The following is a 25,005-nucleotide window of genomic DNA, read 5'->3' as shown; positions in this document are numbered from 1 at the left end:
CTGAAGGCAGTGGCTCTGGGGTTAGAGGATTTGGGGATAGGCCTCAGTCAGTGCTGTCAGATAAGGGAAGTTTCTTGTTGGGCATAATGTGCAGATACCTAACTGGTATCTTGAGTCTGGGTACTCCAATTAGGGCTGTAATCATGGAAGCAAAGTGAGCTCTGGAAGCTTTGCATAGGGCCATTGATGTTAGGCCAGTGGTGGATCCAGTTCCTACTGTATGTTGGTAGTTTTTGGACAGCTGGATAAATTCCTCTTTTTCTGTCCATAGGTTGGAGGTCGAAGGGTCCCTGCCCCATGACTGCTGCAGTTGGATGTTCATGCCTCTGGTCTGTAGAGTGATGTGGTACAGGTATTGGGCTGTTTGAAAAAATGGCTAGGAAGTAAGAATAAAGGGGATCTTCCTTGGGGTTATCTAGGTTCCTCTCAGACTTCGTTGAGATTAAAAGTAGACAAAAGAACAACTCAGAGATATAAAGATGAAGAAAGAACAACAATGCAAGAGGAATTTTTATATCAATGAATGTATTTGGAGGAGGGAGAAAGCACCTGTTAGGGCATCAGAGTGTGAATATGGGTACGTATGTTGCATTATTTTTTGTTAGTGATTTGGGATGCTCATGGGACTTATGAGGGATTAGTGTAGTGACAATGAACGGTGTTGCAGAGGTTGGTGGTCTATGCCATTATGTGGTGGGATCTACTAGCTTTTCCCCTATGGAGGTGTCTAATGATGATATTTGTTCTGTCCTCTTTCTGGAGGGCTGGCAACTCAGGCACTTGTCAGATGCCCCTCAACATAAAGGGGTACTGTTGGCAGTTCAGTGATGGCTAACATAAGGCTGAGGAGCTCTTATGAGTTGTGCTAAACGCCAATATAGAGGACTTGATTGATGGGGGTGCTTGTGTAGCTGCCAGTCATCATATGGCTGCCTTGGTGTTTCACTTCAAATGGTTTGATCGGTCAGATGTAAATGTTTTTGGATCCGACAGGCAGTGAAAGACTAGTGAAAGGAGCTAAAGGTTATGGATTCCATGAAGCTAGTCATCTTGGCACTCCTTCGACAGTTGCTGGACAGCCTAGAGTTTATTGTTCTTCTTCATCTGAACAGCTACTCTTCTAGGTGGCATTGTCCTAGGCCTCTCTTGGTACATGGTTAGTGTCAGTAAATTTCAAACAACTATGCCTTCAGTGATCCAAATCAGATCAAAATAACAGAGGGTCTAAGGGTAGCATTGACTAGGATATCAGAATCCGCAATTTGCCCTGTACCTTAGGAACTGGAATACTCAAAAGGGTGACATGGGGGTGCAGTGTCCTGTTTGATTCTTAAAGATGGGTTGCTGCTGGGGGGGGGGGGGGGTCAGTGAATGAGGCCTTCTGTTTGGGCATCAGTGTGTGAATATGGGTACGTATGTTGCTTTGTTCTGAATGTGGTTAGTCTTCTTTATTTTTTGGACTAGTCAGTACCATGGCCTGGCTCACTACTACGTCTACTGGGTTCAGTGGAGGGCAAAAGTATTGAGACAGATATACAGTTTGGCTCTTCCCAAGCCCAGGTAGTGCTGAGATGGTTTGGGTACTATAGCCTGTAATGAGATGCAGTGTATGTTGAGGTGTCCAGGTTAGCACAAGTGTTCGAAACACCTGGTGTCCTGTTGCTGCTTGAAAAGGTGTACAGCATGACCTACTGTAGTGAATGCAATGGGTTGTACTGTAGTTCAACTACTTGGGCTCTTTTCTGGTGTCAAGATTGTGTGGTGAGATATGGCTCCCCAGCTGGTATGGCACTATGCCAAGGTTCCGGCAGCACTTTACCTGTTGCTAACTGGACTTAAATTTTTTCTTGAAGACCTTTCGCTAGTCATCCCACAGGCTTTCTCAATTAGAATGAGCTTTCATGGAGACAGCCAGTTGGATGATTTAGCAAAACATCTTTAAAGGGCATCTGTCAGCAGATCTGTACCTATGAAACTGGCTGACCTATTATATGTGCGTTTGGCAGCTGAAGACATCTGTGTTGGTCCCATGTTCATATGTGCCCGCATTGCTGAGAAAAATAATGTGACATATGCAAATGAGCTTCTAGGAGCATTGGGGCATTGCCATTGTAGAGAGAGCTAAGCCCACTGCTACTAAATACTATTTTTCATATAATAAACCTTCATTTTTCTCAGCAATGCGGGCACATATGAACATGGGACCAACACAGATGCCTTCAGCTGCCAAGCGCACATGTAACAGGTCAGCCAGTGTCATAGGTACAAATCTGCTGACAGATGTCCTTTGAGCAAAAATACACAAGTCCAGTTGCTCTGACTTATTACGACTGATATACCATAATGTGAATGAATGAGAACCTTCACAGACTTTCTGGGGTGTATCTGACGGAAAGAGGTTTAGCCATCTAAAATTATTTTTAAATTATTGGGAATTGAGGAGACTTTGGGATGAGCCATGCAGCTGGCTTGTGGCTTTGATTCAGACAGCATTAGTAATGTTAGCATGACAGTGTCATGTCTAGCTATGGGTAAACGCATGATTGACAGTGTTAACAAACTGCCTGTTTAATATAATAACACACAGCACTGTTAGATTTGTTATGCTTTTTAAAATTATAGAAAAGTCACAAAAATTTTCCCTTATTGGGAGCAGATGCCTGCTAGTATTTATACATATACACAATAATATCGGAAAAAGCAATATCTTGTTCTGAACCAAAAATTATGGTCGGCCCATAAATTATTGAGACGCAGGTCTTAATACCCCTACGTTGACGGTGGATACACTGAAGTTATTTAGAGGAGCCAGCCTCTGCATAACTTTGGCACATGATCCGTACATCTAGCTTAAATCTATGCCAGCTCCCTTGCTGGAGTAGATTTAAGTTATTTTCTATGCCACAAACTGGCATAGAAAATGATAAATAAGACGGGCCCTCTTACACACTCACACCACTCCCCCTTTTTTCGACACTGAAAATTCACTCCATTCACACATCCGCAATTCCATTCCGCATTTTGCGGAACAGAATTGCGGACCCATACATTTCTATGGGGCCGCACGACGTGCGGCCCCAATCCGTAATTGCGGACCCGCACTTCCGGGTTCGCAATTCCGATCCTGAAAAAAATAGAACATGTCCTATTCTTGTCCGCAATAGCGGACAAGAATAGGCATATTCTCTTAGTGCTGGCAATGTGTGGTCCGCAAAATGCGGAACGCACATTGCCGCTGTCCGTGTTTTGTGGATCTGCGGATCCGTGGATCTGCAAAACACACACGGATGTGTGAATGGACCCTTAATATGATGGAAGATTAGTTCAGCCACCTTTAACAACACACTCCCATTTCCTCCCATTAAGGCCTCTTTCACACGACCGTATGTTTTTTTCAGTGTTTTGCGGTCCGTTTTTCACGTTTTTTGTTTCAATTGTGTTTCCGTTTCCGTTCCGTTCTTCCGTATGGCATATACAGTATACTGTAATTACATAGAAAAAATTGGGCTGGGCATAAACGTTTCAATAGATGGTTCTGCAAAAACGGAACAGATACGGATGACATACGGAGTACATTCCGTATGTGTTCCGTTTTTTTTTTGCGGACCCATTGACTTGAATGGAGCCACGGAACGTGATTTGTGGGTCAGTAAGGACATGTTCTATCTTTCAACGGAATGGAAAAACGGAAATACGGAAACGGAATGCATACGGAGTACATTCCGTCTTTTTTGCGGAACCATTGAAATGAATGGTTACGTATACGGACCGTATACGGAACGCAAAAACGGCCCGTAGACAAAAAAAACGGTTGTGTGAAAGAGGCCTAACATACACACAGAGACTTTAATTTTTTGGTATAAAGGGCCGTAGCGACTAATTTATTAACATATTAATCCATTATAACATTTTCTTTGTACACTTACATGTAACGAATAATGCCAAACATTCCAACTTCCTAATCCCCTGAAGAAGAGGTATCCTGGAAGGCAACCCAATCATTTTAATTCTCCAGTTCTAATTCCACCTTGCCCTTGGCCGCACTCACCGACCCAAGGGCACCAAACACCAACATTATGCCCCTGCAGGCCTTCTGGCCCTAACAGGAGCCCCAGCCTTCAACTCACCAAAACCTCCTAAGACGCACGCCCCAAAGAGTCATGCACCACCAGGGCCGGACTGGCCTGCCGGGATACCGGGAAATTTCCCGCTAGGCCGGCAGGCCTGAGTGCCGCAAGGCCGCGGCCCTGGTGACAAGTGGGGGCGGCCGGGGCAGGGCACAGCAGCAGGAGATGAGCGCTTTCATTGTGGAAGCGCTCATTTCCATAGTCATCTGTATCGCCGTCCTCAGGACGGCGATACAGATGTCTATGCTGCGGCAGGGGAGGGAGAGGTGTGTCCCCTCCTGCTCCTCTGATAGGCTGCCGGCCTAGTGCTGGCAGCCTATCAGAGGCCGGTGCAGGCGGCGCGATGACGTCATTGCGCCGCCTGAGCCGTATAGCGAGGGACACAGGCCGGAAGAGGCCTGCATCGCATTGCTGGAGGTAAGTATAAGTGTTTTTTTTATATAGGTACAATACTGGCACATGATAAGGGGGGACTACTGGGCTGGCACATTATAAGGGGGGACTACTGGGCTGGAACATGATAAGGGGGCTACTGGCACATAAGGGGGGCTACTGGCACATAAGGGGGACTACTGGCACATGATTGGGGGCTACTAGCACATGATAAGGGGGGCTACTGGCACATAAGGGGGCTATTGGCACATAAGGGGGGCTACTGGCACATAAGGGGGGCTACTGGCACATGATAAGGGGGACTACTGGCACATAAGGGGGGCTACTGGCACATGATAAAGGGGGCTACTGGCACATGATAAGAGGGCTACTGGCACATGATAAGGGGCGGCTGCTGGCACATCAGGGGCGGCTACTGGAACATAAGGGGCGGCTATTGGCACATAAGGGGGACTACTGGCACATAAGGGGGACTACTGGCACATAAGGGGGACTACTGGCACATAAGGGGCGGCTACTGGCACATAAGGGGGGCTACTGGCACATAAGGGGGACTACTGGCACATGATAAGGGGGGCTACTGCACATAAGGACGACTACTGGCACATGATGGGGGGACTACTGGCACGTGATAAGGGGGGGCTACTGGCTCATGATAAGGGGGGCTACTGGCTCATGATAAGGGGGGCTACTGGCACATAAGGGGCGGCTACTGGCACATAAGGGGCGGCTACTGGCACATAAGGGGCGGCTACTGGCACATGATAAGGGGCGGCTACTGGCACATAAGGGGCGGATACTGGCACATGATAAGGGGCGGCTACTGGCACATGATAAGGAGCGGATACTGGCACATGATAAGGGGCGGCTACTGGCACATAAGGGGGGGCTACTGGCACATAAGGGGGGTTACTGGCACATAATAAGGGGGGGCTACTGGCACATGATAGGGGGGCACTCTGGCTATTTGCACATGATATGGGGGGGCTCTGGCTACTGGCACATGATGGTGGGGGGGCGCTTATTACTGGCACATGATTAGGGGCATCTATGGGGGCACATCTTACTGGCACATGATTGGGGGCATCTATTGGGGCACTTATTACTGGCAGATTATTGGGTGGCACTATAGGGGCATCTACTGAGGCTAAAAAGAAGGGGTATTTTATATGGGGGGCTTTGTATAGGGGCATTTTATACTGGGTAACATTATGGTGGGTACTATGGGGAAGGGGGGGAGCACTATGGGGGTCATCTACGGGGGCATAGGAAGGGGTATTTTATATTGGCACATTATGGGAACATTAGCTCAACTGGGGGCATTACAAAGGGGTATGTTTTGCACATTATAAGGAGAATTATTACTACTGGGGGGGGGGATTATGGTAGGCTTTATTACTCCCCCATGGTATGACCCCCTAGTAGCAGCACCAGCCTCTCCCTGCTCTGCTATCCCTCTGCGCCTTCTCCAAATCCTTATTATGAAATCTTTCTCATTAGGATAAAACACATCAGCTCCACTGAGCCCCCGGCCAAGTGTTGAAGTGGTGTCTGAGATCCCCAAGGGCCAAGCCAAGTAATTGTAAGTTTTTATGGGAAATATGTTTATGTTTGTAGTTGATCTTTATTATCGTATCATTTTTTTTTTTTGCAGTATATGGGTTAGATTTTATAAATATTTTTATTATTTGGTCGAAAGGCTCATTGGGGGGGAGGGGGGATTGTAACAGGACTGCCGTAGAATATCTAAAATAGCTGGTCAAGTAAAATGTTGCATGCAACAATCATTAAATAGGTGGCCAACAAAAAAGGGGCAGGTCAAAGGGCGTGGTAAAACACTGTCTGAGCATGTTGAGAGTTGTAGTTTTGCAACAGTTGGAGGCATCCTGGTTGGGAAAACACTGTGATAATATGAACAATGGGGGTTCTACAAAAGAGCTATCGTGGGGCAAAGTTCATATTCGTGTTTACACACGTGTTTTAAAATGAATGCTTTCTCCTATTATAAACAAGTAAATAATGAGGCAATGCTGTGGGACTGGTATGTATATTTAACTGTGCCGGCTATGACAAAACCCCCCACAATAAACCAAACAAATTAAAGGCAGGTGGGCAGGAGCTCAAAACCCTACTACCCGGCAAGTGACTAACCCCGCCCCTCACTTGCTTAAATACAGCCCGCCAAAGCTACCCTGTCCCACCCCCCACTTGACTAATCCCTGCCCTGCATCCATTTTTTCTAAATACTTAACCCCTTTAAGCCTCACACTTCCCCCTAAGTCAAGCCACATTCCGCTACGGCTGCGCCCCGCTCCATCGCTCTTCATACGCTGATGGTGACGTGGCGTAATTGCACGAACTCTGCGGTAAAAATATACTGTATGCTGCTAAGGACACCAGAAAACATGCTTTTTGTACACTTTCACCGCAGAAGCTTTGCAGCAGGTTTTGAGGAAAAAAGCCTCAATTACAGTGTCCAGTGAAACTCTGATGCTTCAAATATTATCAGCCAGTAGATTTCTTTTTTTTTTTTATATTAATTTGGCTGCTCATGCACATAAAAAATACAGTACTGTCTCTTTAAAAATTGATGCGCAGTGCAGCAGAGCCTGAATGTATGCGACCAGCACCAGCCCTGTAACAGACACACAGCACTACCTGACCCTGCCCTGTCCCTAGTGCTGAAATAAATCAATCTACCTAAGTCAGCATATCTTCCCAAATCCTAACACTCTCCTTGTAAGACCCTAAAATGGCCTGTGCGTATAATTTCTGTGTCTGTGACAGACATGATCTATCACTTCAGTGGCTGAGCTCAGAATGGCGTCTCAGTTTGGGACCTTACACAGTGGCTAACAGACAAGTCAATAACCTCCCTTTTGATTGGCTGTGAGGCTAACTGGAAGGCATTATGGGCAAGCCTGGCAGCCGGGGCCCCTTCCAGGGTTATGTGATTCTACGTCCTTCATATTCCCTATCCTGTGTACCTCACTAGTGTACGGAATTTGATATCTAAAATGGTGGATACCATTTTGCGTGATTCATCCAACTCAAATCGCCAAAAAGGGCCTCTGTTTAGAAGTAGAATTTATGGGAAATTCATAAAAATTTGATTCATTTAGAATTGATTAGCTTATCTCTGAGTAATGTCACAGTGCAGGAATAATGCAAACAGTAATGTACATTATTAAAAGGGTTTTCTGAGACTTAAATACTGATGATCTAGCGCCGCGGCCTTCTCGCATGTTTCACCTAAGCCAAGTGATGTCATGTTCATCGGTCGCATGGCCTAGGTCAGGCATCCTCAAACTGCGGCCCTCCAGCTGTTGTAAAACTACAACTCCCACAATGCCCTGCTGTCGGCTGATACCTGTAGGCTGTTCGGGCATGCTGGGAGTTGTAGTTTTGCAACAGCTGGAGGGCCGCAGTTTGAGGATGCCTGGCCTAGGTGCAGCTCAGCCCTATAGAAGTGAATGGGGTTGGGCTGTGACACCAAGCACAGCCTCTATATAATGTATGGCGCTGTGCTTGGTGAGCAGGGAGAAGACCGCGGCGTCGGTGCCTTCTCGAACAGCTGATCGGCGGGGGTCCCGGTGACCTATACTGAGGATGGGAAAACCTTTTTAATGCACATAGAAATATTACTGGTCAGGATCCCTTGTATTACAAATATTGTGAAAATATTAACAAGGCTACATTCAAACAACCGTAAGTGCTCCGCAAATTTCACATCCGCAAAACGAGGATTCCGGCCGTGCGCATTCTGCATACCGCACATGGCCGGCGCTATATAGAAAATGCCTATTCTTGTCTGCAATCGTGGACAAAAGTAGGACATGCTCTACATTTTTGCAAGGCCATGGAATGGAACGACCGATGCGGACAGCACGCGGTGTGCTGTCCGCATCTTTTGTGGCACCAGTGAAATGAATGGGTCTGCACCCGTTCCGCAAAATAGCGAAACGGATGCAGACAGATACATACGGTCGTGTGAATGGACCGTGGACATTATAGCAGCCGAGAAACACGGGAGACGCGTTGTTCCAGGACAATCATCACAACCACGTACCTTGGCGATTACAAATGTTGGCGTACTGTGAAGTGCATTTCTATTTCATGTCCAGGCCAGTCATTTGCCTAAAGCAACGCGCAGAATTTCAACAATGTCAGCTTGCTGTAATCTGCACCCTGGAGCACATATGTGTCAGGAATATTGTATATCAATACCACTGACAAGAGGCCTGCGGGGGATAAAAGGGGATTACGGGTCAGAGACAAACCGATTGTGCTTGTAGACGTATATCGCCTACAGTTAGCACGGGAACTCTTTCATAACTAGCTGTCTATAATTCCATTATTATACTGTAGTGCTCACGGTTAGAAAACGAACATTAGGACAGCGCGCCTTTAACCCTAAGAGTGCCAACATAGGAATCTTCCTTCTTTACTTCTATGACTTGCCTCAGACAACAAGTTTTTTTTTTTTACTTTACTTTATGAAATGGAAATTAAAGGGGTTCTCTCACTTCAGCAAGTGGCATTTATCATGTAGAGAAAGTTACTACAAGGCACTTACTAATGTATTGTGATTGTCCATATTGCCTCCTTTGCTGGCTGGATTCATTTTCCCATCACATTGTACACTCCTCGTTTCCATGGTTACGACCATCCTGCCATCTATCAGTGGTGGTCGTGCTTGCACACTACAGGAAAAAGTACCGACCTCTCTGGTGGCCGGGACCATGGAAGCTCACATAGGCCGTTGCTTTTTTTCTATAGTGTGCAAGCACGACCACCGCTGCTGGATTGCAGGGTGGTCGTAACTATGGAAACGAGCTGTGTATAATGTGATGGAAAAATGAATCCAGCCAGCAAAGGAGGCAATATGGACAATAACAATACATTAGTAAGTGCCTTGTGTTAACTTTCTCTACATGATAAATGCCATTTGCTGAAGTGACACAACCCCTTTAACCCTTTCAGGACCAATGATCATTATTGTGCTTTGGAAAATTGCAGAGCTGTATTTATAGGTGGTATTGCCCTAGGCACCAAGTCTGTATACATCCATATTAGAAGTACAGCTGTATTTGTAGGTATCATGAATATACTGTTATGTTGGCTGGGTTCAAAAACATATTTTAGTTGTACTTATACCTGGGAACATATCATACAGGTGAGCGACTGTACTTGGTGATTAGTTCAGTTAACGTTCACTTTGTCAAATTCTATTATATATATCTATTATATTATTTTATATACAGCAGAGGTGTGGAACCTGTGGTCCAGCAGATGTAGCCTAAGGATGCTGGGAGTTGTAGTTTTTTACAGCTTGTGCTCAAGGTTGCACATACAAGGGCCGGAAATTTCAGAACTTCATGAGTTGTGCTCATCTATAGATATAGATATCGGTGACTTCAAGCTTCTGATACAAGGTCCGCAACTGATATGTGTTAAAGGGGTGATCTTATTGGTTAAAATTGAAACATAAAGTCCGAATGGCTTATAAAATCTGATCCCTCGTGTGACACTTCACAGTCTGGTCCTTCACTTTCTACCACCTGGTCTCTTTCATCACAGGAAATCCTGACCACAGCGGTGATCTACCAGACACAGTGAATGGCTGAGCAGTCATATGTTCTGTGTAGAGAGGGACCAGAAAACTAGAGACCAGTGGTTATCTGGGAAGTGTCAGAGCAGGAACACAAAGGGATCGATGAAGAAGGAGTTCTTTTAGTGTTTCAAGCAATTCTGACTTATTTAAGTGACTGGACAACCTTTTTGACCAAACGTGGTCACTTTTGAGAAGTGACATCAGGGAACTTCTGAAAGGGGTATATATGTGACATGTGATAGTAATAATAATAATAACATTTATTTATATAGCGCCACCATATTCAGCAGCGCTTTACAAGTTCATAGGGTTCATATACAAAACAAAAATAACTGGATAATATGTAACTGAAACACTAGGAGTCAGGGTCCTGCTCGCAAGAGCTTACAATCTATGAGGAATTGGGGTGACACATAAGGTAGTTGATTGTGATAAGTAGGATTTGAGCCATTATTGAACTGACAGGAGTGGTGCCGGCCGATCTGCTGCCGGACTACTAGAGGATTGAGTTTAGGCCAGAGGAGCTGGTGGGGGAAAGGTTTAGTCTGGGAAAAATCTTTTTAGGTAGCTTGATAAGCCTGCCTGAAAAGATATGTTTTTAAAGGGTTTCTATCACTTCGTATGACATAATTAGCTCTCAGACACTAGCGATCCGCTAGTGTCTGCTCTGGCCAACCATCCTAATATAACAGCTTTTGGGGCAGCCGTTTTGCTAAAAAAATAACTTTTATAAATATGCTAATGAGCCTCTAGGTGCTATGTGGGCGTCATTAGCACCTAGAGGCTCCGTCTACCTTCATAAATAGCCACCGCCCAGCGCTTCCCTCCAGCCCGCCCATCTCCTGCTGAATGCGATCCTCCGTGTGACGGCGGACGAATTCTCGCGCATGCGCCGTGCGCGGCTGTATTCGGCGCATGCGCAGTGAATGTCTGACCGCTTCCCTGCTCAGACATCTCCACTGCGCCTGCGCCGATGACGTCATAGTGCTCCAAGGAACAGGCGCAGTGGAGATGTCTGAGCAGGGAAGCGGTCAGACATTCACTGCGCATGCACCGAATACAGCCGCGCACGGCGCATGCGCGAGAATTCGTCCGCCGTCACACGGAGGATCGCATTCAGCAGGAGATGGGCGGGCTGGAGGGACGCGCTGGGCGGTGGCTGTGTATGAAGGTAGACGGAGCCTCTAGGTGCTAATGACGCCCACATAGCACCTAGAGGCTCATTAGCATATTTATAAAAGTTATTTTTTTAGCAAAACGGCTGCCCCAAAAGCTGTTATATTAGGATGGTTGGCCAGAGCAGACACTAGCGGATCGCTAGTGTCTGAGAGCTAATTATGTCATACGAAGTGATAGAAACCCTTTAAGAGATCTGCCTCTTTTTCCATGAGTCTCCTGGACATTTGGCTAGAGTTGGCAAGTATGATGTTAAAAAATGTCACCAACAGTACACATATATTTATCCCCACACACACAAACAAATGTATATGTAGATATGTATATACACACAAAGCACGCACTCATACATTTACACGCACAAACTCCCCCTCCCCGTCTTTTCCCATAGCGTTTCTTGAAGGCTTGGGAGGGGGGTTCTTGAAGGCTTGATCTCAGCACCTTGGTATTTTTTTCTCCTCATTCTTCACGAAGATTGAAACGCCATGGAGTAAGAAGTGTCCTACAGAGGTCATGAACTCCTCCTGGAACCTCTGTATAGCCACCATGAGTTTTATCAGCACACAGATAGCAGCATGCTGATTAATGGTACTGCTGTTGAACTTCTTAAAGAGCGGAGACCTCAGGATACCAGTAATAAAAGTCAGTAGCACCCAGGGACGCATTTGCCAGAGGCTGACCTGCCTCTATGGGGCCAGCAGTTTACAGTGGGGCACAGGAGCCTATCGCTCCCATCTTCACCGTTCAGCCTCATAGGCCACAGTTGACTAGGCCTGAAGCCTATGAAACAGTAGAACAGCACAAAGGACACAATGACATCTTCACAACCTCCTGCACGGGTCTCAGGCTGCGCAATCATGTGGTCACGAATGCCTGCATGTTGACGCAGGTGTTCATGCTCATATGATCACGCCATCTGAGAATCGGTCCACGATGTCGCAGGGATGTCATCACAACTGCCTGCATTGGGATCTGGCAACTCAGGCCACGTGCTGGAAGAGGCCTGTGGCCTGCATCACAAGCAACAGCGGAAAACAGGAGTCAGGTGAGCATTTTTAGTTTTTTTTAAATATGGGGTCACTACAGCCTGGGCATTATAATACAAGGGGTTTTAGTAGGGCATTATAATACAGGAGGCACTACAGAGGAATTATACATATGGGATCTATGAGGGGGCATTATACATACTGGCACTACAGGGGGCATAATAATACAGGGAGCACTACAGGGGGGTTATAACTACAAGTGGCCATTATAAATACTGGGGGCACTATAGTGTGCATTATAACTACAGGGGGCATTATATATACGAGATCTATAGGGGGACATTATACATACTGGCACTACAGGGTGCATGATAATACAGGGAGCACTAAAGGGGGTTTATAACTGCAGGTGGGCATTATAAATACTGGGGGTGCTACAGTGGGCATTATAACTTATACAGTAAATACTGAGGGCACTACAGGGGGCATTCTAAATACTGGGGGCGCTATAGGGAGCATTATAACTACTGTGGCTACTATAGGGAGCACCATAAATACTGGGGCTATTATAGGGGGCTTTATTACTACTGGGGCACTATAGAGGGGCCTTGTTACTGCTGGGGGCACTATGGGGGTCTTATTTCTACTAGGTACAGTACAGGGAGTGCAGAATTATTAGGCAAGTTGTATTTTTGAGGATTAATTTTATTATTGAACACAACCATGTTCTCAATGAACCCAAAAAACTCATTAATATCAAAGCTGAATATTTTTGGAAGTAGTTTTTAGTTTGTTTTTAGTTTTAGCTATTTTAGGGGGATATCTGTGTGTGCAGGTGACTATTACTGTGCATAATTATTAGGCAACTTAACAAAAAACAAATATATACCCATTTCAATTATTTATTTTTACCAGTGAAACCAATATAACATCTCAACATTCACAAATATACATTTCTGACATTCAAAAACAAAACAAAAACAAATCAGTGACCAATATAGCCACCTTTCTTTGCAAGGACACTCAAAAGCCTGCCATCCATGGATTCTGTCAGTGTTTTGATCTGTTCACCATCAACATTGCGTGCAGCAGCAACCACAGCCTCCCAGACACTGTTCAGAGAGGTGTACTGTTTTCCCTCCTTGTAAATCTCACATTTGATGATGGACCACAGGTTCTCAATGGGGTTCAGATCAGGTGAACAAGGAGGCCATGTCATTAGATTTTCTTCTTTTATACCCTTTCTTGCCAGCCACGCTGTGGAGTACTTGGACGCGTGTGATGGAGCATTGTCCTGCATGAAAATCATGTTTTTCTTGAAGGATGCAGACTTCTTCCTGTACCACTGCTTGAAGAAGGTGTCTTCCAGAAACTGGCAGTAGGACTGGGAGTTGAGCTTGACTCCATCCTCAACCTGAAAAGGCCCCACAAGCTCATCTTTGATGATACCAGCCCAAACCAGTACTCCACCTCCACCTTGCTGGCGTCTGAGTCGGACTGGAGCTCTGTGCCATTTACCAATCCAGCCACGGGCCCATCCATCTGGCCCATCAAGACTCACTCTCATTTCATCAGTCCATAAAACCTTAGAAAAATCAGTCTTGAGATATTTCTTGGCCCAGTCTTGACGTTTCAGCTTGTGTGTCTTGTTCAGTGGTGGTCGTCTTTCAGCCTTTCTTACCTTGGCCATGTCTCTGAGTATTGCACACTTTGTGCTTTTGGGCACTCCAGTGATGTTGCAGCTCTGAAATATGGCCAAACTGGTGGCAAGTGGCATCTTGGCAGCTGCACGCTTGACTTTTCTCAGCTCATGGGCAGTTATTTTGCGCCTTGGTTTTTCCACACGCTTCTTGCGACCCTGTTGACTATTTTGAATGAAACGCTTGATTGTTCGATGATCACGCTTCAGAAGCTTTGCAATTTTAAGAGTGCTGCATCCCTCTGCAAGATATCTCACTATTTTTGACTTTTCTGAGCCTGTCAAGTCCTTCTTTTGACCCATTTTGCCAAAGGAAAGGAGTTGCCTAATAATTATGCACACCTAATATAGGGTGTTGATGTCATTAGACCACACCCCTTCTCATTACAGAGATGCACATCACCTAATATGCTTAATTGGTAGTAGGCTTTCGAGCCTATACAGCTTGGAGTAAGACAACATGCATAAAGAGGATGATGTGGTCAAAATACTCATTTGCCTAATAATTCTGCACGCAGTGTATGGTGGCATTATTACTACTGGGGGTAGAGTAAGGGCATTATTATTGGGCACAATATGGAGAACATTGCTACTAATGGGGACACTCTTAGGGAGCATTATCGCTATTGGTGGTACTATAGGGGGCACTATTAACTAATGAGAACAGTCTGGGAGAGAGTTTTTACTATTGGTGGTACTTTGGGGTGCACTATTACTATGGGGGGAATATCTGTATAGCAGTATTATTTCCACAGTATAGTGTTTGAGGATGTTGGGGAGCCCAGTGGGCACAGTATTGGGGGTAGCAGGAGGATAACAATCTTGGGGCACTAGGAGAGGGAATGATGGAAAAGTGAGGCACCTATGATATCTGTGAGGAAACATCACTGGATATAATAGGTATGTGGTACTGTATTATTCTATATGTTTTGTAGCGCTGTATGTTTGGTGGCATCATTTCAATTTGTGCCTCGGGCAGCAGAAAGGCTGGGTGGACCCCAGGTAGCACCTCACTGAATTACACAGCTACTGATCTTAGCAGCTGTGTGGAGTTATCTGCGTTGCCCCCTCCACTCTCTACTCCTGTCAGACATTCAAATATTTATCTTGCAGCTAGGCATGTGCCCTTATGTGCCTTGTTATAAATATGGTCCTGATTACATAGAGTAATTTGATAAAATGCAAATTTTCCATGTTTTTTTCACTTTGTACACTAAGGCTGGACTTCCACATGTAGGTTTTTATATGCAGTTTTGAATCCAAAGTCAAGAGCAGGTCATACACAGAGGACATGTATGAAGGGAACGACTGGGTCTTCTCTTTTTTAATCCACTCCTGCCTTTGGCTTAAAAAACCTGAATGCTGAAACTTAGTCAAAGGGCTTGTTCACACGAACGTTGCCCCTCTGTGTGGTCCGCAATGCACGGGCACCGACTGTGGGCCAGCCGCATGCTGATCGCGGACCCATTCATTTGAATAGGTACGTGATCCGTCCGTTCTGCAGAAAGATAGAGCAAGTTCTTTCTTTTTGCGGTGCGGAGGCATGGAACAGAACCCCAGGAATCACTCCGTAGTGCTTCTGTGTGATTCCGTTCCGCACCGCATCTCCGGATTTGCGGACCCATTCAAGTAAATGCGGAATGCACACGACCGGTCCTAAGGCTTCTTTCAAACAAGCGAGTTTTCCGCACGGGTGCAATGCATGACGTGAACGCATAGCACCCGCACTGAATCCTGACCCATTCATTTCAATGAGTCTTCTATCTTTATTCAGCAGGACCTGCGCTGACGTCACCGTGCTCACCACATGGTGAGCGCAATGACGTCAGCGAAGGTCCTTTTGCAGGTCCAGCGCAATCAAGTGGATGAGGTAAGTAATGTTTTTATTAGTTTTTAACCCTCAATTGACATTTGACTTTGCATTCTGTATTAAAGAATGCTATTATTCTCCATTATAACCATGTTATAATGGAAAATAATAAAGTAAATGGGGACCCGGGTCGCTCATCCCTCGTCTCCTTACCAACCATGTGTGAAAATCGCACCGCATCCGCATTTGCTTGCGGATGCGATGCGATTTTCACGCAGCCCCATTTATTTCTATGGAGCCTGTGTTGCGTGAAAAAACGCAGAATATAGTTATTGTGTAAAACTAGTAAAAAAAGTATACATATTAGGTATCGCCGCGTCCAGATCGACCGGCTCTATAAAAATATTACATGACCTAATCCCTCTGGTGAACACCGTAAAAATAAAAAAATAAAAACGGTGTAAAAAAAGTCATCTTACATCACAAAAAGTGTAATAGCAAACGATCAAAAAGTCATATGCACCCCAAAATATTGCCAATCAAACCGTCATCTCATCCCGCTAAAAAGTGAGACCCTACCTAAGATAATCGCCCAAAAACTGAAAAAACTATGGCTCTCAGACTATGGAGACAATAAAACATGATATTTTTTTTGTTTCAAAAATGATATTATTGTGTAAAACTTACATAAATAAAAAAAAGTATACATATTAGGTATCACCGCGTCCGTAATACCCTGCTCTATAAAAATATCACATGACCTAACCTCTCAGATGAACACCGTAAAAAAAAAAACGGTGTAAAAAAAGCAATTTTTTGTCACCTTACATCACAAAAAGTGTAATAGCAAGCGATTAAAAAGTCATACGCACCCCAAAATAGTGCCAATCAAACCGCCATCTCATCCCGCAAAAATCATACCCTACCCAAGATAATCGCCCAAAAACTGAAAAAACTATGGCTCTCAGACTATGGAGACAGTAAAACATTATTTTTTTTGTTTCAAAAATGATATTATTGTGTAAAACTTACATAAATAAAAAAAAGTATACATATTAGGTATCACCGCGTCCGTAATACCCTGCTCTATAAAAATATCACATGACCTAACTTCTCAGATGAACACCGTAAAAAAAAAAACGGTGTAAAAAAAGCAATTTTTTGTCACCTTACATCACAAAAAGTGTAATAGCAAACGATCAAAAAGTCATATGCACCCCAAAATATTGCCAATCAAACCGTCATCTCATCCCGCTAAAAAGTGAGACCCTACCTAAGATAATCGCCCAAAAACTGAAAAAACTATGGCTCTCAGACTATGGAGACAATAAAACATGATATTTTTTTTGTTTCAAAAATGATATTATTGTGTAAAACTTACATAAATAAAAAAAAGTATACATATTAGGTATCACCGCGTCCGTAATACCCTGCTCTATAAAAATATCACATGACCTAACCTCTCAGATGAACACCGTAAAAAAAAAAACGGTGTAAAAAAAGCAATTTTTTGTCACCTTACATCACAAAAAGTGTAATAGCAAGCGATTAAAAAGTCATACGCACCCCAAAATAGTGCCAATCAAACCGCCATCTCATCCCGCAAAAATCATACCCTACCCAAGATAATCGCCCAAAAACTGAAAAAACTATGGCTCTCAGACTATGGAGACAGTAAAACATTATTTTTTTTGTTTCAAAAAGGAAATCATTGTGTAAAACTTACATACCGGTAAATAATAAAAAAGTATACACATTAGGTATCGCCGCGTCCGTATCGACCGGCTCTATAAAAATATCACATGACCTAACCCCTCAGATGAACACGGTAAAAAAAAAAAAAAAAAAACGCAGTAAAAAAGGATTTTTTGGTCATCTTACATCACAAAAAGTGTGATAGCAAGCAATCAAAAAGTCATATGACTTAAAGACATAAAATTGTATACATACTAGGTATCGCCGCGTCCGTGACAACCTGCTCTATAAAAATACCACATGATCTAACCTGTCAGATGAATGTTGTAAATAACAGAAGAAGAAAAACAGTGCCAAAACAGCTATTTCTTGTTACCTTACCTCACAAAAAGTGTAATATAGAGCAACCAAAAATCATATGTACCCTAAACTAGTACCAACAAAACTCCCACCCTATCTTGTAGTTTCTAAAATGGGGTCACTTTTTTGGAGTTTCTACTCAAGGGGTGCATCAGGGGGGCTTCAAATGGGACATGGTGTCAAAAAACCAGTCCAACAAAATCTGCCTTCCAAAAACCGTATGGCATTCCTTTACTTCTGCGCCCTGCCGTGTGCCCGTACAGCAGTTTACAACCACATATGGGGTGTTTCTGTAAACTACAGAATCAGGGCCATAAATATTGAGTTTTGTTTGGCTGTTAACCCTTGCTTTGTAACTGGAAAAAAATATTAAAATGGAAAATCTGCCAAAAAAGTGAAATTTTGAAATTGTATTTCTATTTTCCATTAATTCTTGTGGAACACCTAAAGGGTTAACGACGTTTGTAAAAATCAGTTTTGAATACCTTGAGGAGTGTAGTTTCTAGAATGGGGCCATTTTTGGGTGGTTTCTATTATGTAAGCCTCACAAAGTGACTTCAGACCTGAACTGGTCCTTAAAAAGTTGGTTTTTGAAAATTTCAAGATTTACTTCTAAACTTCTAAGCCTTGTAACGTCCCCCAAAAATAAAATGTCATTCCCAAAATTATCTAAACATGAAGTAGACATATAGGGAATGTAAAGTAATAACTATTTTTATAGGTATTACTATGTATTATAGAAGTAGAGAAATTGAAACTTGGAAATTTGCAAATTTTTCAAAATTTTTGGCAAATTTTGTATTTTTTATAAATAAAAATGAATTTTTTTTACTTCATTTTACCTGTGTCATGAAGTACAATATGTGACGAAAAAACAATCTCAGAATGGCCTGGATAAGTAAAAGCGTTTTAAACTGGTCAGATTTGCAAAAAATGGCCTGGTTCTTAAGTTGAAATAGGGCTGTGTCCTTAAAGGGACACTGACAGGCGAAATCAGCATATATAGTTAGATATATCACATTACAGGTCTTATAGAGTCTTTTAAAAGCATATAACTATCCCCCCTGTCCACCTTATAAAGAGCGAAATATAAAGTTTTATAACCTGCATCTGCGGTCAGCAATCTGCCCAAGGGGCGGCGTTTCATGTGAAAATGCGCCCAGCCAGCCTTCCCAACTGCCGTTCTTAAGCCCCGCCCAGCTCATCATTATTCACTTCGCTGGGCGGGGCTAGAACTCTCCCCAGTCCCGATCCTGCGCCTGCGCAATTCAATCCTCCGGGCATCGTTCATGCCCAATCTTCTGCGCCTGCGCCCCGCCGTGCCGTCGGACGCACTATAATTAACCCCTTATATGATGTGAGTGAGCAGCGCTCTGAAGCGCTGCTCTGAACAGTGCATGGCTGAGGCTGCAGCTGCCTCAGCCATGCACTGTTCAGAGCAGCGCTTCAGAGCGCTGCTCACTCACATCATATAAGGGGTTAATTATAGTGCGTCTGACGGCACGGCGGGGCGCAGGCGCAGAAGATTGGGCATGAACGATGCCGGGAGGATTGAATTGCGCAGGCGCAGGATCGGGACTGGGGAGAGTTCTAGCCCCGCCCAGCGAAGTGAATAATGATGAGCTGGGCGGGGCTTAAGAACGGCAGTTGGGAAGGCTGGCTGGGCGCATTTTCACATGAAACGCCGCCCCTTGGGCAGATTGCTGAACGGAGAAGCAGGTTATAAAACTTTATATTTCGCTCTTTATAAGGTGGACAGGGGGGATAGTTATATGCTTTTAAAAGACTCTATAAGACCTGTAATCTGATATATCTAACTATATATGCTGATTTCGCCTGTCAGTGTCCCTTTAAGGAGTTAAATTGTTCTGTCCATATTCATTTACAGTCAATGATGCCTGCGTTAGCATTATACACTGCTCAAAAAAATAAAGGGAACACTTAAACAACACAATCTAACTCCAAGTCAATCACACTTCTGTGAAATCAAACTGTCCACTTAGGAAGCAACACTGAGTAACAATCAATTTCACATGCTGTTGTGCAAATGGGATAGATAACAGGTGGAAATTATAGGCAATTAGCAAGACACCCCCAATAAAGGAGTGGTTCTGCAGGTGGTGACCACAGATTACTTCTCAGTTCCTATGCTTCCTGGCTGATGTTTTGGTCACTTTTGAATGCTGGCGGTGCTTTCACTCTAGTGGTAGCATGAGACGGAGTCTACAACTCACACAAATGGCTCAGGTAGTGCAGCTTATCCAGGATGGCACATCAATGCGAGCTGTGGCAAGAAGGTTTGCTGTGTCTGTCAGCGTAGTGTCCAGAGCATGGAGGCGCTACCAGGAGACAGGCCAGTACATCAGGAGACGTGGAGGAGGCCGTAGGAGGGCAACAACCCAGCAGCAGGACCGCTACCTCCGCCTTTGTGCAAGGAGGAACAGGAGGAGCACTGCCAGAGCCCTGCAAAATGACCTCCAGCAGGCCACAAATGTGCATGTGTCTGCTCAAACAGTCAGAAACAGACTCCATGAGGGTGATATGAGGGCCTGACGTCAACAGGTGGGGGTTGTGCTTACAGCCCAACACCGTGCAGGACGTTTGGCATTTGCCAGAGAACACCAAGATTGGCAAATTCGCCACTGGCGCCCTGTGCTCTTCACAGATGAAAGCAGATTCACACTGAGCACATGTGACAGACGTGACAGAGTCTGGAGACACCGTGGAGAACGTTCTGCTGCCTGCAACATCCTCCAGCATGACCGGTTTGGCATTGGGTCAATAATGGTGTGGGGTGGCATTTCTTTGGAGGACCGCACAGCCCTCCATGTGCTCGCCAGAGGTAGCCTGACTGCCATTCGGTACCGAGATGAGATCCTCAGACCCCTTGTGAGACCATATGCTGGTGCGGTTGGCCCTGGGTTCCTCCTAATGCAAGACAATGCTAGACCTCATGTGGCTGGAGTGTGTCAGCAGTTCCTGCAAGACGAAGGCATTGATGCTATGGACTGGCCCGCCTGTTCCCCAGACTTGAATCCAATTGAGCACATCTGGGACATCATGTCTCGCTCTATCCACCAACGTCACGTTGCACCACAGACTGTCCAGGAGTTGGCAGATGCTTTAGTCCAGGTCTGGGAGGAGATCCCTCAGGAGACCGTCCGCCACCTCATCAGGAGCATGCACAGGCGTTGTAGGGAGGTCATACAGGCACGTGGAGGCCACACACACACAACTGAGCCTCATTTTGACTTGTTTTAAGGACATTACATCAAAGTTGGATCAGCCTGTAGTGTGTTTTTCCACTTTAATTTTGAGTGTGACTCCAAATCCAGACCTCCATGGGTTGAAAATTTTGATTTCCATTTTTTTATTTTTGTGTGATTTTGTTGTCAGCACATTCAACTATGTAAAGAACAAAGTATTTCAGAAGAATATTTAATTAACTCAGATCTAGGATGTGTTATTTTTGTGTTACCTTTATTTTTTTGAGCAGTGTACATATTTCCTGCTTGGTTCACTTGGCCAGCATCTTTCTTTCACAGCTTAGTCTATGAGCATCAGGGCACCATAGCACACACGCCTAAATACTAATACTACCACAGACCCTGGGTCACCAGCCCTTTGACCAGAGGGCCAGAAGGATGACTGAGCCATTGACTCTGGGCAACAGAGACCCTGGGTCACCAGCTTTTTGGCCAGGGTGCCAGCGGTCACAGCGGGCCCAGGCCTTTCCTTCTTCTGCCAGGAAGAGGACTGGAGAAGCCAGCCCAGTGCCTTGTCTGTATTTTGTTGCACTTTAGTTACTCCAGTAAAGAAGCACACTGGTTTACTTTAAACCCTGACTTATTTCCCATTGGGGTGCACCATGCCTTACCATCCCCTCCTCAGAGGGATCCAGCGTAGTGTTGGGACCACCCTAAACCTGGCCAATTCATCCATTTTAAATTGCAAATCACATGATCAAAACATAAAATACTGTAAAATAATGAGGAACATGATTACAGCAAAAACAGTAGATAATAGATCACAAAATACATGGATATGTTACAAGAATACACTAAAATTACACATTTCATTAAAAGGGTTCTCCAGGATGTCCGACTCCTGGCACCACAAGAACATGTAAATCCCGGGAAACCTAAGATACCCCTCTTTGTAGCAATCTTTGAGAATTAACTCTTTCAGAGCCCCAGGTATGCAACTGTTCCAATATTTTCCACCTAACGTATATAATAATCAGTAGGTCTAGAACCCGCTAAAAATAAGGGCATTATTCTGGCAGGCCCCTGGTATTCACCCTTTACTCCTATACAGGGATCTAAGAAATAAGTTCAAGGTCAGGACAGGCAGCAATACAGTAATCAGTCACAGGTCAAGACAGGCAGAGGTCAGTACACAGGCAGATAAATGGAACAGAACACTTAAGCAGGGACTTGCACACTAGAAACACCTATTGCTCAGGCACCAATTCCTAGGGAAATGTGTCTTAAAGAGGACCTTTCACTAGAATAAAACATCTAAACTAACTATACAGACATGGAGAGCGGCGCCCAGGGATCCCCCTGCACTTACTGTTATCCCCGGGCGCCGCTCCGTTCTCACGTTATAGCCTCTGGTATCTTCATAGTTAGGCTCCACCCAGGGGAACCTGCCGGCGTCTCATTCTCCCATGCTGTAGCGCTGGCCAATCGCAGCGCTCAGCTCATAGCCTGAGAGGCTTTTTTTCTCTCAGGCTATGAGCTGAGCGCTGCGATTGGCCAGCGCTACAGCATGGGAGAAGGAGACCCCGGCAGGTTCCCCTGGGTGGTGCCTAACTATAAAGATACCGGAGGCTATAACGGGAGAACGGAGCGGCGCCCAGGGATAATAGTAAGTGCAGGGGGATCCCTGGGCGCCGCTCTCCATGTCTGTATACTTAGTTTAGATGTTTTATTCTAGTGAAAGGTCCTCTTTAAATACCAACAGGTCCAGCCATTGGCTGGTAAGTACTTGGGTGTACATGTGCTGGGGATATAAGATCCAGGTAGAATGCATGCATGCCTGACAGGGCAAGCAAAGAGGCTTAGAAGAACCCAGGCTTCAGCCTGCAACAGGGAATACAAGAATTCGGTAGCTGAGTGCTCTGCTGGAGGGCAGAGGAGTGCCAGTGGGACCCTGTTGCCAGTCAAAGGCAGCAGCGGCAGCAGGGTTAATGAAACGTCACCTGTGCTCGCCCAGAGGAGCAAAACCGCAGCAGACGCATGATGCCGGTATGCAGTCAGGTCCATAAATATTGGGACATCGACACAATTCTAACATTTTTGGCTCTACATACCACCACAATGGATTTGAAATGAAACTAACAAGATGTGCTTTAACTGCAGATTGTCAGCTTTAATTTGAGGGTATTTATATCCAAATAAGGTGAACGGTGTAGAAATTACAACAGTTTGCATATGTGCCTCCCACTTGTTAAGGAACCAAAAGTAATGGGACAATTGGCTTCTCAGCTGTTTTATGGACAGGTGTGTGTTATTCCCTCATTATCCCAATTACAATGAGCAGATAAAAGGTCCAGAGTTCATTTCAAGTGTGCTATTGGCATTTGGAATCTGTAAAATCTCAAGATAAGTTCCAAAGAGCTGTCACTATCAGTGAAGCAAGCCATTATTAGGCTGAAAAAACGAAACAAACCCATCAGAGAGATAACGCATCGGTGAGCTCAGCAACACCAAAGGAGACGGAAGACCACGGAAGCAGTTGGTCAGATCAAGAACACTCTCTAGGAGGTAGGTGTATGTGTGTTAAAGTCAACAATCAAGAGAAGACTTCACCAGATTGAATACAGAGGGTTCACCACAAGATGTAAACCATTGGTGAGCCTCAAAAACAGATTAGAGTTTGCCAAACGACATCTAAAAAAGCCTTCACAGTTCTGGAACAACATCCTATGGACAGATGAGACCAAGATCAACTTGTACCAGAGCGATGAGAAGAGTATGGAGACGGAAAGGAACTGCTCATGATCCTAAACATACCACCTCATCAGTGAAGCATGGTGGTGATAGTGTCATGGCGTGTGCATGTATGGCTGCCAATGGTTCTCTTGTATTTATTGATGATGTGACTGCTGACAAAAGCAGCAGGATTAATTCTGAAGTGTTTCGGGCAATATTATCTGCTCATATTCAGCCAAATGCTTCAGAACTCATTGGACGGCGCTTCACAGTGCAGATGGACAATGACCCAAAGCATACTGCAAAAGCAACCAAAGAGTTTTTTAATGGAAAGAAGTGGAATGTTATGCAATGGCCAAGTCAATCACCTGACCTGAATCCGATTGAGCATGCATTTCTCTTGCTGAAGACAAATCTGAAGGGAAAAAGCCCCAAGAACAAGCAGGAACTGAAGACAGTTGCAGTAGAGGCCTCGCAGAGCATCACAAGGGATGAAACCCAGCGTCTGGTGATGTCTATGCGTTGCAGACTTCAGGCTGTAATTGTCACGGATAATGTTGCAGATAGCTGGAAGTTATGGATAAACATCCTACTGGCCTGATCCCAAACTAAGGAGCATAAAGGTGACCCCTATAAAACCCTAAGAGCTCACTCTGACTGCTAAGCACATACAAGGGTCTCAGAGGTAGACGATTGCATGCCCTCGTACCTAGACTGTGAGGCAGTATGGGAGGGAATATAAAGGGAGGCAATTAGTGTAAATAGGTAACAGCTGGGAGAAGGAAAGGAGATGACAAAGTGAACCCAAAACAAAGAACATCATGCAAGAGTTATAGAAGAACGTCTGCCAGACCTTCTCAGAGAGCTGGCGGTGACAGTACCCCTCCCTCTACATGTGGACTCCGGACACTCAGAGCCCACCTTCTCAGGATGGGACCTATGGAAAGCCCTGATGAGACGAGTGGCCTTAATGTCCGCCACTGGGACCCACATCCTCTCCTCAGGACCATAACCCTCCCAATGAACGAGGCACTGGAGAGAACCGCGGATAATACGAGAATCCACAATCCTAGAGACCTGAAATTTAAGATTACCATCAACAACAATCGAAGGAGGAGGCAAAGAGGAGGGTACAGTGGGTTGGACATAAGGTTTTAATAGGCACCTGTGAAAAACATTATGGATCTTGCAAGTCTGAGGAAGATC

The 25,005-nt window shown here is 44.9% G+C and overlaps 1 protein-coding gene across 2 annotated transcripts in view; it reads left to right on the top strand.

Moving 5' to 3' along the window:
• Positions 1 to 25,005, top strand: part of LOC120997668 (claudin-15-like) — an 89,232-nt gene that overhangs the window by 22,883 nt on the left and 41,344 nt on the right. The window lies entirely within an intron of this gene.

This window comes from Bufo bufo, chromosome 4 (assembly GCF_905171765.1).
Source record: "Bufo bufo chromosome 4, aBufBuf1.1, whole genome shotgun sequence".
Lineage (NCBI taxonomy): Eukaryota > Metazoa > Chordata > Amphibia > Anura > Bufonidae > Bufo > Bufo bufo.
The sequence above is the reverse complement of the archived record's forward strand: the minus strand, read 5'-3'. Positions and strand labels throughout refer to the sequence as shown.